The following is a 12,515-nucleotide window of genomic DNA, read 5'->3' as shown; positions in this document are numbered from 1 at the left end:
CTGGCACCTTTAATCAAAATGGATGCAACATGCAGTTTATTGTAAAATATTATGTATAGCTTGAAACAACTTTTGCACAAAAATGTTAACAGTCTTGTTTTATTTTGTAACCATTCAAACAAACTAGTACATACTTTGTGCTTACAGATGCAATACAGTAAACAACAGGAAGCAGCGAAGGGACATAAAGTTATCAAGTCAGCTGCATAATAAAAAAGTAACAAAATAAGTTCAATTAGACAGCACCAATCACAAAACACAAACGATAGTTTTGAACCAAACAGTAGAAACTCAATAACTGACACAAGAATAGTAGCTTAGTAGGCTAACAAGTATACAACATTGCAAAAACCAGATTACATGAGGTGTAAGATAGCCTACTAGCACATGAAGCAAATGATTTGAAAATGCACAAAAGAAAGTTGAACCACAAGAAAATAGTTGTCGATTTGAAGGTGCATTATTGTGTTTGATGTTCGGGCCTCTATGATTTTTGCCTAGTCTGCGTGAGATTTACTTCTAGAAATTATTTAAAAATAGTTGATTGAAGCATTGTTAGTACCAGCTACACATAAAACTGTAGCAATCTATTATTACATCAAATAAGTTTCCCTTTCTTTAACTAGTGAACCAGCTTAACCTATATGTCATTTCTTAAAAGATTCTGTAACTTCCCATGCAGTCTGCTCCCTACATAAATAGGAAAAAGGGAGCAGACAATAAAAGGTTTCACACTCGCCTTTGGAGCCTAGAAAAAGAAAGTTTTGTTAAATATTTTTTTGCATTTTGTGTGTCAATAATTGGTCTTCTAAAATGTATTTATTTGTAATCTTGTTCTCTATACAGGAATTCTTAAATTCATTTTATCAGATTATACTGTATCTCCAAAAACGTGAATAAAAAAATTATTAGAATCAGACTATTAAAATATATACATAAAGTTTTCATCACACCGATAATCAATTGACATCAATAGACCTACAATACTTGTTATCATATAATATCATAAGCCAACGCGTTCCATAGGCTATTTGAACTTTTGTTTGTTAAATTTGTGTCAAAGTGCTCTCCAGCTCTCACTAACAAATGTCTGGTTGACACATCAATGTATGCCTAGTTGGTGTAAAGCAAACATTCAAACTTGGAAACAACATTAGAAGAGCAAGAAATAAGCAACTTTAGCTGAAAATATTAGCCCACTTTAAACATTTTATAACCGGATAAAGGTTACAAAAAAAAATTTTACACAAGTTTAGCTAGATTTTTTGCATATCTTACAAAATATTTTTCCACAAAGGGCAGAAAAATAAATTCCATAAATCTACATTAGGCATATCTTTTGGTTAAAGCGATAAGATTTAACCAGAATTCCACTTTTTAGGGCAGAGCATCACAATTTAAAAATAAACCAGTGTTTGTAGATTTTCACCAAACCTGGTATCAAAAGAATTATATGCCAACTTGACTTCTACTTCAACATGTAACAAAGTGACCTAGGCTAGTAATAGTATAATTTAATTCAACAATAATAAACCTGATGTTTTTATGCTGGGAATTTAGGAGGCCGATAGCTACCAGGCAAAGACTTGTCTCAGATCTGAATACCAAACAAAAATCATGGAAGCCCTGAATATCTAACACATTGATGTATCTTTTATCAGGCAATTCTTTGCCTGTGGCTCATCATATCTTTTTTGACTTTTGTAATCATTTGCTTCACATGCTTGTATTATAGCTTATTTTAAACCTCATGATCTGTTTCTCACAATGTTGTTAGATTGTCATGTCATTTGTTGAGTTTCTGCAGTTCGATTCAGAACTGCGCTACCGTATTGTGCACAATCAATTGAACTTCAAACTGTCACTTTCTTTTTACATATTAGGGATAGTAGAATGCTCATTCAAAAAAAGGTGGGCAGCTGAATGGTCATAGTGTATTAATATGTTATATTTATGGAAGTGGCTACAGTTACGGCGCCGTAAATACAGCCGTTTCATGCCTTTTTTTTAATCTTTACGTTGCTATTACTGCGCATGCGCGCTGGTGCGTATTTTTTCATTATATTTATTACTGTGTTACCTGCAACAGACTAGGGTGGCAGCCAGGGATGCCAGGTTGGCATTTTTTTATGTTGTCTGGCGTGAAAAAATCCTGTTAGGCATTTTTTTCAAAATTTTTTTCTGAAGAATACGGTAGGCCTACCGTACTCTCAAGAATGAAGATAGCTGGATTGTGCAATAGCAGCAAGTGTAAGCTGAGCTTTGTTGCAGTTTTAGCCATTTTTTACCGGATCCATTACTTATTAATGAAGAAACCTTTGATTTTGCAGCGTTTTGCCTATTTGGCTTTTTTAGGTCATTTGGCATTTTTTGACCAGTTGTTTGGCATTTTTTCCATAAGTGGACCTGGCAACCCTGGTGGCAGCTGACATAGATGACCTTACAAGTCTTTCGTTGCCATCCTGTTGTGCAGTTGTGCATAAACTGAACAGTGTTAAAACAAAATCGATTGCGTAGTAACACTCCTTCGACTATAGCCTTTGATTTCCTTCATAATTATGAGCAGAAAGCTGCTCTATAAAGAAACACCTATGACCTTTTTTAGGGCTTTGGTCTGCTGAACTGAACTGATTATTTACATTGTTGATGTAAACAATAAATACTATTAATAATACAAAAAGTGCTCAATGCCAAGCAAAAATGATAATGCAGCGATAAACTTCACACTAAAGTGGTAACAGCAGGTAGCCTCACACTGCTGCAGTATGGTTTTACTGATGGTCTAGCGCTGTGAGTACTTTGGTGTGCTTTAAAGTCTAATTAGTAAATCTGCAGTCTAGTTCACTGATACACGCTTATCGATAAAATAAAAGTAAGAGAGTAGCCTACCATGCTAAATGGGAAAATTCAAGTTTGCTCAATTTAAATTTAATAAACCTGAATTTGCCAGTTTAATTTCATACTTTATACTTTTGTTTATTATTTTATCACACAGTACTACACATCCTTTTGGATCAGTGGTGAAATCAAAAAAGATTTTAGTGACAAAGTTTTATTTTGGAAACTTATTGATGTCTTGATTATATCAGAAGATATTTCAGAGAAGAATAAATGTGCAAAATTTGTTCCAACATTTAAATTTTAGAGAGATTGTTGGTGCAAAAAAAACGATCGCTTTTTTGAATCATTCACTTCTTTACTGAGGGATACTAGTACTACACTAACCGGCTGGCTGTCAAAGTCTTATTGAAGATTGAACTTGCAAATGCCAAGCTTTCAGCAAAAACTTTATCACCATAGCATCCGAATCACAGAAACGGCCCTCCAGCGGTTAGATTCTAATGTTGCCAGATGCTCCAATTTAAATTCAAGATTACAATCGCTTTGTAAATTCCAAAATTGCAATTTTATCTCTACTTTAAAAATCATAAAAATTTCAGAAAGATAGAAAATTTACACCTCGTTTGAGCAGTGTTTCCTGCAATTCTTTTTTTGGTCTTTTTTGGAAAAGTTTTCGTCTTCTTTTATTGCAGTGTTTCCAGTCGTAGCCTACAGTGTTTCGGAAAACTTAAGCTTTGCCAAACCACAATTTCTTCTTTTTTACAATCTTTGATGTTATCAACTATTTTCTCCCCAGTGATTATAAATTATTTGTGTACCCGCCAACTGTGTATCTGGAAATTTGGAAAAAAAAATGAAATAAGAAGAAAATAGTTTTTAGAGAAACACATTCTGTGGGGGTTTCTTGGCAATATAGCCTAATATGTTGAACCATAGACAAACACTAGCGTACGCAGGGGGGCCATTGGGCCATGCTCCCCCCCCCTTAAAAATGTTGTGTGTGACGTCACGATATTGAGAATGATGCTTTCAGTCTCTTTATGCTTGGGAATGATGCTTTCATTCTAAAAAAAAACTTGCCTAATTTTAAACAAAACTGCATTAAAAAAGCGAGTTTTGCCAATACCAAACATTCAAACATCTCAGCCAGGTATTAGCAACAAGAAAACGTAGATACTTAGCTAAATTTCCGAAAAATGCCGAAGAAAAGATGATCTTATCCTTTTGCTATGCCACCTGACAGCACCATTTCACAAGAATATTCATACCCACATTTTTGTTGAAAATGCTCTCAGAATGCACCAAATGCAAAGTAATTTTTTAAAATTTTCTGGGGGAGGCCCCCCAGACAATGCCGGATTAAGGGTCTGCTGGCCTGTAGGCACATTTTATAAATGGCCCAAAAATTAGGGTTGCCAACAAAAAATTGGAATTATTAGTGTTGCCAAATCATTGTCACAAAGATCATTGTTGCAACTACAACACAAGGTACCGTGCAAAAACTTGGTCATATGCCTAACTAAATAACAACTTTGCGCTTTTTTGCGATTGAAAATGCGTTAACTAGTTTTTGGAGGTCAATCTTACGGAGTAGATCGCTTTCAATACACAAAAGTGCCAGTATACCAAGACGTTGTTGACACATTGTTGATCGTTTAACGTCTTTAATTCGTTTCAGTTGTGAAAACGAGCGTTTCCCCAAGCAATTCGAAGCCATTAGAGACAAGTACATTCTAAGTGATACTTCAGTGTTTGGAAATGCATTATAACCACCAGTAGTGTGCACCATTTTAAACATCTTCTGGGCACTTCCTGTTGCTGTTGTTTCATCGCATCTTTGCTTTTTATAGTCTAAAAGTTATTTCGAATTTCTTCACACAACACAACGCCACGTTTGTTTCGTTGCATTACCCAACAGAAATGCGAATTTTTTAAAACATCAAAAAAGAAGTGGCAACATGTTTCAACTCGTCATTTTTTAACGATTTTTGCAACCTTTAAATTCATCAGGAAAAACAGAGCCATTAAGATAAATACTTATTAGTTTAGAAAATAATTATTTTGAAAACATGACTAAATTTCCACTGATTTTAAAGTGGCCTGGATTTTTGACTGGCCTGTAGGCAAGTGCCTACTTTGTCTAATGGTTAATCCGGCACTGCCCCCAGACCCCCCGCCGCTGGGTGTCGTCTTAGGCGAAAACGCCGTCGGGCTTTGCCCGACGGTCGTCAAACCCCCCCCCTTTCAAAATTCCTGGCTACGCTACCGTCATTGCCCCCCCCCCCCCCTTGAGAAAATCCTGCGTACGCCACTGTAGACAAACAAAACAAAGTAGCCTTAGCGGGTTTAACATGTTGTATTACATCCCAGATATCTATGATTACATAGTGCGTAGTGTCGTTAGAGTTATAGTGCGTAGTCAGATTTAACTTATGATTTTCATTTTATCTATATTGCAGATTTAAGAAATTCCTGATGAGGACATAGCCCTGCGTAGGCTACGTGTCGAAAACGTTTGAGTTTATTCTTTAATTATGTTATATTTCTGTGTAATACAACATATTTAACTTTCTACGGTTACTTTGTTTTGTTTGTCTATGGTTCAACCAGGGACAGGGCCGGTTTTAGGGGGGGCAGAGGGTGCAGGTGCCCCGGGCCCCCTTTTGAAGGGGGCCCCCGAAGTGGAAAAAATGTGATTTTGTGTTTTTTTTCTTTTAGCCTTTGAAGTTTCTGCAAAATGCTGTGCAGTGCTGGATTAATGCTACTGTAGACGTAGCAGGCCCGGATTTAGGGGGGGGCAGAGGGGGCAGTTGCCCCAGGCCCCCCGACTTTTGAAGGGCCCCCCTATGTGGTTAAAATATGATTTTGTGTTATTTTTTTTCCTTTTGGCCTTTAAAGTTTCTGTAAAATGCTGTGCAGTACTGGACTGATGCTACTGTAGACGTAGAGATCGTTTTTCGCGCCGTAGGCTTGAAAAAATTTTTTGTATTGGGGCCCCCCGATCTAAACGTGCCCCGGGCCCCCCATCAGCTAAATCCGGCCCTGAGACGTAGAGGTGGTTTTTCCCACGGGGGCCCCCCGATGTAAAAGTGCTCCGGGCCCCCCATCAGCTGAATCCGGCCCTGACCAGGGATATCTTAATAGTGCCAAGATATCCCTGGTTTCAACAAAGCAAACTCTCTACCAAAGCTTTAGCCTAATAAGTTAATGTTTTGTAGGTTAGGCTATTGTTTTGATGACCAAATTTACTTAACTTATCTACATTACCTTTTTAGAAGATCGTTTCCGAATGAAAAGTATTCTTTTTGTTCCATGTTTTAATTTTAATCACCCAAGCGAAAAATATTAGCCTACTTACAGTGGCGTACGCAGGATTTTCTTAAGGGGAAGGCATTTGAATTTTTTTCAAATGGAAAACGATTTGAAAAACGTCCATTTGCTAATAATAACCAGTAAGTCATATTGTGTAAGACTAGCCAACCATATTCAGCTTGCATTGACGATAATTTTTGCTTTGCAGCAACTAGTTTATCGTAGGCTACTTATTTGGATAGATTTTGTAAAGAAAAACATTTGTGAGTTTGCACTTATAGCCTAGCACTCGCATAATATAATCTTTACGTACACGACGTAGTTAACTTACTCAACCCAATAAACAACGCGTGTTGAGGGTACGTTCAGTGGCTTACGCAGGATTTGTTACTTGGTGAGGGAAGCGTTCGATATACTGTAAATTGACATTTTCTTTTATCAAGAGTAGCCTAATGCTGCGTAATTTCTGACCAAAGTTAAAGTAAAGCTAGCCGAGGCTATCTGTTGGTGAAATATGATTTCTCACTTTATTTTTGGATTGAATTATTAGATACTGTATGTGAATATGAAAAGCACAATGGTAGGATACGCCTAAACGGATAAGTAAAAACTGTAGGCCTAGAATAGTTCCATTAAGAGGCAATGTCCTTGGATTAAAGCATAAATCGAACTTCTCTGTGAAAGCTTAAATGTCGAATGCAATTTATTAAAGTAATTTAAACAAAATTATCGCACTTTGAACATAGCCTACCGTATATAACGAAAAAGAAGGCCTGCTCTACAGAATTCCCCTTCCCTCCAAAATTTGCTAGTGGGTCACTTTATTTTAGTATAGGTGCCTAAAGTGTTTTTCAAGCTATAGGTTTTGAATTCAGATCAAAAACACCAGACTGACTCCACAGTCCACAATCTGTTGGCACTCCATCTTCGACAAAATAGACCAACAATGCAAAGAGATGTGGAGTTTAACTAAAACGACTAAAAGATTTTACTGGGTTGTTTTCAGATGATAAGTTGGCAATGAAAAAATCCGTCACTACAACATGTAATTGCATCACTCTTGAAATATAAAAACTAGGGAAAAGAATGACAGAGCGTTTGTTTTGAAAAAAGAAAAAAATAAGACGCTGGGTTGAATGCAAAACAGCCTACTTAAAGGGGACCTGAAATGAAAAATTAAAAAATTTTTGGTGATTCTTTACTGTTTAAGTATTATATTTTTTGAAAAAATTTTTTGATATGCCTTTTTGTTTGGGAGATATAACCAAATGAAAATCGGCCACCTGATGGCGCTATGTGTCTTGTGACGTCATCGGCTGGCAACCAAGTAAACAGCTTCATGCATTTGCCTTAGAAACGTCGCATAGGTCATTGTATATTGAGCATAAACAAGATGTCTGAAACAAGACAAGGATTTCTATTTGAACCAAAAAGACGGCGACTTGACAGCGAAGAACATCATTCTGATTCGTGCTCTGACAACACCAGTTCGGACAGCAGTCGGATGGAAAATTTGCATTGAAAAAAATGCAGGAAAATAATTTGCTTGAACCAAGTGGTTTATATCAGCTAAAAGTAGCCTATGTATTCAGAGTTGCCTAATATGCCTACGCTGCCAATATTTTACTGTCCTACTGACCTGTTTCAAAGTCTTGTTGTTTTCTCGCTTTGCTATTCGATCCAAACGCCCGATCGTACTCACAGACCTGTACCTAGGTCGATCGAGTTTTGTGGGTACTGTATTGACAGTGGCTTTCACATATCTTGAAAAATCAAAGACAGAAGAAACAGCTTCAGGGATGAGCACTGAGCAGGTGTCTGGACTTGGTGCCTTGTAGCTCTGCCTGTAGATCACGTTGGTAGTCGCTGGCCAGAAAATGATTGCTGCACACACGGCAGTGCTTGTTTACAGGTGGGTTTTTGAGTTTCATCGCTGAGATCCATTTCTTCAGCTTGTCGTCATTATTCAGAGGTAAACGACGAAAGGATACCCCTTTGACGATTCCCCGGTTAGTACAACCGGGAGCCATACAAGAAGCCACCATTTTAAGGGCGTAAAAACTCCCTTAGCACAAAATTGTTCGTTGTTTCGGTAGCCTACGCGATTTGTTCCTTGTGTTTGCACGCAAAACAATAGACTTTGGATGCCGCTTTGCCAGCCAATGACGTCATCAAAAATTTTGACCAATCAGAATCATTCAATTCAAAAAAGTTTTTTTTAGGTTTTTTAATTAATGGTAACGCAAAAAATAAAAAAATTGTTGAAAAACGTTTTATTTCAGAAAGATCTACAAATACAAAAACCATGTATTTTCGTTGCAGTGCACCTTTAAAAGTAGCTACAAAAAAATTGGCGACCTGGGGTTTCCTTTAGTATGCGATCTCGAATGCAAAAGTATACGCTGGATAATCCGTGAACGCTTCTGGATGCTATTGTTGAACATTTTCGTCGTTACACGAGCATTTCATTTTGGACAAATCTGATGCTATCAACCGTTCAAAGATATTTTCCAAGAAAGCGAGAGCGTAGTAGGCTAAGCTATAATTTTTTCTGTAAACTTCAACAAAGTAGCATATGGATTTACTGGTTTTGGCTGAACATCTCCTGAGAAGTTTAAAAAGCAAAATTTTTGCTTTCTTGTTTTCTGCCCCAGAACAACTTTGATATGGAGTTATACAAATCTTATTATTATTGTTTTTAACTATCACTTCTCAACCTGCGTTAATTTCCTCATCCTCATACAAAATGTTTCATTTGCAACTAGAGCTGCTCGAAACAACAATTTGTTGAAATAGAATTTTTGTTATTTCCATGCTGGTGCGAATTCGCGACAGCCTTTACTGTCACAAGTTTTCTTGACAGCGCTTTTAAGTTTGACTTGAAGTCAATATTATTTTACAACTCTTCAAGTTGCTGCAGTGCAAGAATAGCGCGACACCAAACAAAGGCAGCAGTGGCCGAGTGGTTAGCGCGCTGGGCTCGCAGTCGAGAGCCTGCATGTTCGACTCCAGCCACCCGCACATGCTGTTGTTTCTCTGGGCAAGAAACTTTACAATAATTGCCTCTACCCAGTGATCGATTTCGAGTAATGGGTAGTACCAAATTTAAGTCATAAGTAGAGTAGACAACCGGAAACAGACATTGCCGTCGGCTGCAGCGTGGGTCAGGTGTACGCCCGAAGGCGTATAGCGCTCAAGTCCGCTTTCCCGCAATGCAGGATAAAGATATGAAAAACAAACAAACAAACAAACAAAAGAAACCAAGTTGTTCACACGCAAAGCAAAGTCAACATAAACCCTGACATCACAAACATATTTCAAATCTATTCAACCGTTAATAGACTTGAACAAACCATATTTGGTTGCAATCGCTTAGCAACAACATTTTTACATACTTCAAATTCATTCATCCATTAGTAGACTTGAACAATCCTGTTTCAATTGCTCAGTAACAACATTTTACAATTTTTAAATTTAACCTTACGATGGATGCAAACTACTTTTATTTGTCGAAATCATTTGGCAACTTTATGTCACCGTGATAGAATAAAAGTTAAAACGACGCAGTCTAGAAATAAAAGGGCACTTTGCTTTCATTGCTGGTTGTATTATTAAATAGGCTACATACCTTTTTTGTTTCTTTATAATAATTGTCTTTTCATCATAAGTTTTATGTTTGCCTGGTGCTAGATTTGAAAAACAAAACAATAGAACTTTTAGTAGACTAACAGAAGTTCTAAAAATAGGTTTTGCAAAACTGACTGGTGTTAAAGTTACTGTGAGTTGAAAGCTGCAAGTGACAAAAACGTCGTCAAGTAAAACGTCACATAAGATGGAAATACAAAATATGTGTGTTTCAATTGATTCTACTTCCTGTTCAGTTGTCATTTTTACATCATCATACCCATCCCGTAACATTAAAACAATGTAAAAATGACAGCGGTTGCTTGTTGTGATGTTGCAATTATACGCACGGAATTTTTAAGTTGACAAACAAATCTAGTGTAGTGATACTGTAGACCACGGCGAGCTATAATAGAGGCCAGCGCATCGTGCACGCACGAGATCTGACTGAAGGCCTATATGCTTTGTGTAGAAAAACACGATTTTGTCACTTTCCTGGAACGTTATTAATAGTTAGGTGATGTTTCGTCAAAATTTATTAATTATTGTAATTAATATACAAACAATATCACATGGATATAAGTTGATCGTCATATGTTTTACTGTCTTACAAATAGCATTTAGTAATAACAGCAGTTTTAGTAGTTTAGGCAAGCAAATGACAGTGGAATGGCTGCATAATGTTGATAGACCACAATTTCTACGAATCAGTTTTCTGCATTCCCCTATTGACTTTAAACAGTACGTACTGTAATTCAAAAAATTCAAGTACTGGATGCATAAAATATAAAACCATTAACAGTATAAACGCACAGAAAAATTTAAACATGGTAGAAATAAAGTACTGAGCATCATACATATCTGCAACTAATTTCCATGCAATATTAATAGCAATTTAAACAAAATCGTGCTGATCAATACTTTTCAATTGAATCATGCCTTTACAGTATAATGCAGGTGAGCCGGACGTTGCTCAAACTATACCGTTCGTTAGATCGCGCTGCAAAAGATTATATGTGTTGGCCTTCTAGACAGATATTACATCCAACTCCCCTATACAATCAGAAAATACAGTGAGATTAAAGCAGTAGAAACTAGTAAACAAAAGTACGCCTGCTGGTAATTTTATCCGAGAATAGTTTTGAGTTTGGACAATTATAGACATATACACAAAACAATAAGCATGTAAGCAGTTCTGGTCACATCAAAATGAGTCAGTGTTCACCCTCTGAATCGGATACATGGTTATCTCTGAGTCATCAGTTGATGGAGGGAGAGGCACCTGGTGTTGGTTGATCAGGATCGGCGTTGGTCTCTGTAGTTCATACCATTGATAGTGCGATGTTCTTCTGCCATATACTCACTTATAAATGGTGAAATTCTGTTTTCATATTCATCTGACAGACAGAGCTATACTTCAAAACTTTAAGCTCAACTCTTCAAATATCAACAGTCAATAAATTAATCAATGAAGCCAGTCTGCCTAGCCCTAGAGTGACTGCCTAAAATGCAAAAACAATAAGGTTAAACAGAATATAAAGCTGTAATTTTACAAAATGAACGAGTAGAAGAGAAAGTCAAATGAGTCACAATTATATTGTGATTTACTACAATAGAACTATAGAAGTGGTTAATTGTAGATGGTGAATGATTACTACTGATAAATGCAGCCGTATAACGAAGTCTTCTTCTTCTTCTTCTCTCGTTTGACTTGACTTGAGAAGAAGAAGAAGAAGACTTCGTTATACGGCTGCATTTGCCGTATAACGAAGTAGAAAATACTTACTAAATAAATACAGTAGAAATGTTGTTTGAAAACATTAAAAGTTGCATGGAAAGTAAAAGCTTACCTGGAAAAATATACAAATAAACTACAAGGCATTTTTATAACATCAGATCAGCTAAATAAAGATTCCAAGAAACATTATGCCTTTAGCTATCAGCATGTATAGACTATATTCTATGAAAGTTTTAGCACTTTCAATGCACTTTCATTTGAGCATCTGGGAGACTGCAACAGGGCATAGTTCTTTAAAAATACATTAGCCAATGTGCGACAATGAGACAATGTCGTTCAGATATGGATAGAAAGTTACAGGAAATAAATTTTCGACACATTTCGCCAACAACACTTGTAAAAAAGATGTAACAAAATACACACCACTGTAAAACACTATCCTTCGGACGTGTCAGACCACCTCGATTTAATTTATCAACATATGAACCAAATCTTTCATAATAGAAGTATGTGTCTTTTGCAATAGCACATCCATTCTTCAACTCAACATACCCAGCAATATAAACCATTGCAATTAAAACCTCTTCTGAAACTTTCCCTTCCAAAGCACATAAGCTATCCAAAAATTCAAGCTCACTTTCTACAAGATCACGATTACAAGGGGCACAAGCATGACCTTCGGCAACATCAAACTTTAAATCTAATTGCAGCGAGAGCTTTGCATGTTGAATTCTTACCTTTTCCAAAACTGACTGAGCAGTAATGAAATAGGTACCTCCAGACCCTTGTCGAAGTTTACTGAAGCACTTTTCTAATGGGTCTGTTGTAAACCAGCCAAAGATTACAAAATCATTTCCACATGAAAGTAAATACTTTGCTAGATCTACAAAACCATGGCATATATGATATAAGAAGTTGGCAGTATCTGCCGTTAACTGACGAATTCTGACTGAGCCAGTTTTCTTCATTTTTTCTGCCATGCTTGCAACATCTAGCAAAA

The sequence above is a fragment of the Aplidium turbinatum genome, chromosome 7, assembly GCF_918807975.1.
Source record: "Aplidium turbinatum chromosome 7, kaAplTurb1.1, whole genome shotgun sequence".
Lineage (NCBI taxonomy): Eukaryota > Metazoa > Chordata > Ascidiacea > Aplousobranchia > Polyclinidae > Aplidium > Aplidium turbinatum.
The sequence above is the reverse complement of the archived record's forward strand: the minus strand, read 5'-3'. Positions refer to the sequence as shown.